A 2817-nucleotide genomic window follows, 5' to 3' on the forward strand; every position below is an offset into this window, starting at 1 on the left:
ATAGGGAAGGAGGAAGAGCGAGGAAAAGGTAGTGCCCGTTCGAAAGGGCTGGAAAAGGCGGAGTTTTGTGGAAAGGAAGGACCGACGGCAGGCTCTGAGTGTAACAGATCGGTGGCCGGGAGAAGAGGAGGGGGAGCGGACTATGCAGCCCCCTAGTGCCCCCGCAGAGTCTGCCTTAAGTAGAGGAGGAAATAGCGATAATCTAGACATAACCATCGATTATACAGCCCGCTTAGCGAAGGAGTCCAGCAGTAGCAATAGCAAGACAGTACGTATCGGTAACACATAGAAAACTAGATTCATGAGACCTGGGGTCGAGGAAGCTTCTCCGGGGCGCCCGCTCCAGGCAAGCCTGAAGCTGGCGGAAACGGCCAAAAACGCAAGTGTAGGCGTTTTTTTTGAATGGAGGGAAAAAAGGACCGGTCGGGGCGGGCCAGGGGGCGGAAAATGACCGAAAAAAGCCGGCATGCACCGGTGGTGGCGGGGGCGGGTGGGACCTTTGGCCTGAGGGGACCAGGGAGTGCGTGTGGGACAAGTTGACCGCAGCCCTGTCGCCGGTTGCTGGCTCTCTGACACCCGTGCTTCGTGGCCGTGTGCCCCAGGGAGGGCTGCAACCGGGTCCTGTGGGCTCAAACGCCCGGCGCGGGTTCTAAACAGAAGGAGACGAAGTACATGCCATTTTTAAAATCGTAGTTTTAGATATCGACATTCTAGAAGAGGGACAAGACCGATGTGCGTGGTCAGGGGCGGGCCCGTAATTTTGCATGGTAGTGTACCAAGAATAAGAGGGGAGGTCATGGGGAAAACGACGGGGCGAAGAGATATAGGGAGACTGTGACGCGATTAGAAGTCAAAGATGTGTGCAACAGGTATAGATTACATTTTTGGTCTGCGACGAAGACGGGCTTCGTCGCGTCGAACCGGACTGAGAGGGAGCGGGATCGAATGCATTGAATTGAGAGTGATTTGAAATGATATGAAGTAGGGTGTCAGAGGGTCTTCGTGCGTGACGTGGATCGAATAGTTTTAGGTAGGAATCATAGATGAACCCGGATCGACTCCGCCCTGCGTCCTTGCTTTGATAGAGCTAGCTAGAGAACTTTGGTGGGTACTAGGGAAGAGAAAGGAGGAATGCGTAGTCACGACAATTCGCCGTAGAGCGTCTAAACTCCGTAGAAAAAGACTGCACGGTGAGGAGGATCGGAATATAAAAATACCCCCGCGCCAAGCCCATCTCCTGGATCATGGCGCTGCCTCCCAGGAAAGAGATCAGCGAGCCACGGTCAACCAGTGCTTATGTGCGCTGGGGAAATGACGGCCAATCTCATGCAGGGGGGAGTAAGGAAAGATGAGGGAGGGAGACGTGCTACGGTCGGGCGCCCGAGGCAACTGTCGGATGACATCCGGGTCGGTTTTTTGCGCCTGGTTGAACCTGTTTGAGGCGGGGGAGACGGGACGGATGATCGCTGTTGTGGCTCGACGGGCCAGGAGAGGAAAGGAGCAGGCGGGCGGGTGGTGCAAGGGGAATGGATGGGAGCGTGATAGACGAAATGAAGTGAAACGAGGGAAGGGTAGGTTTTCGCAGCTAGAATACTTTCGCAGCTAGAATAGCAATAGGATTGCGGTCTAAGATGTGAGTTTGAGATGGTCTTGTCAGCACGTGACCGATAAAAACGACGCTAAACGGCAGGCTCTTGACATCAGTAATGCCTACATACATACCCACACACACGCCGTGGCCGGCGTTCCTCTCGCTGTTTCTTACTTGTTCCCTTTCTTTCCGGCTTTCCACCAACGAAGTTTGCAGACTTACGACATCAAAGTGTTGAGTGAGTTTTAAGACATGTCCTCGTAAGCGCCATCGACTCGCGTGGACTGAGTGTTCTCTCGCAGGGAATCAGATCTTGCAGTCTGAGAAACGGAGGGAGGATAGCCGGTGAGAGGTGGAAGCACGGCAGTGTGTCAAGCATGGATGCTTGACGTGCCGAGGTGCAGAATGACCACATTTAAACAAACAGCTTAAATTACTTCTTTCTTTGCCCTGTCGCACCGTTCAAGTCGGTCGACACGCCGAGACTCCTCGCCCAGTGACTTGTTTTGGGACACCATTATTTGCCATTACAATACTTTCGTTGTTCGCATCCCTTGGCACTATCCACGGGCTTCAGCACGTTCATTAAAAGCTTGCGGTCGTCCCGAACCCCCCCCTTCGGATGCATTCATCCTGCCAGCCGGGCCTTTCGATAGATACAAAACCACGCCATAGCTCTTTTTCAGCCCCACCAAAGCTGGGTAAGGCCACAGAAATTGCCTCACATGCTCCCCCGCCATGTCAGCTCGACGCTTTCCTTTCACATCGTCTCATTCCTTCGCCTTCTTCGTCCCAGCCTCTCGCCCTCCTTCCCGCCCTCCTTCCCGCCCTCCCTCATGCCCTCCTTCCCGCACTCCCTCGCGCCTTCGTTTCACACGCTGCTGGCGGCGTGTGACGTCCTTGCAGAGTGCGAGGTAGGAAGATCGGTTGATGAAACGGAGCACCACCGTGACGCGGTTGTCCTGGAAGGGAGGAGGGGAAGAGGAAAGGGGCGAGGGAGAGAGGGAAGGAGGAAGGGAGAGAGGGAGGGAAAGATGCGGAACATGTAAGTAAGCAGCACCATTAAGGTCGAGAAGGACTGAGGAGAAATGGAAAAGAGACCAGGAAATGACACGTAAAAAAGACTGAGAGGAAGCATCGAATCGGGCACAGAAGGAGGAAGGGAGGAAGGGAGGGAGAAAGGGAGGGAGGGAGGGGCGACTTGCCTTGAACGCGGCGTGCGGGGC

This window comes from Nannochloropsis gaditana (assembly GCF_000240725.1).
Source record: "Nannochloropsis gaditana CCMP526 unplaced genomic scaffold scaffold619, whole genome shotgun sequence".
NCBI lineage: Eukaryota > Eustigmatophyceae > Eustigmatales > Monodopsidaceae > Microchloropsis > Microchloropsis gaditana.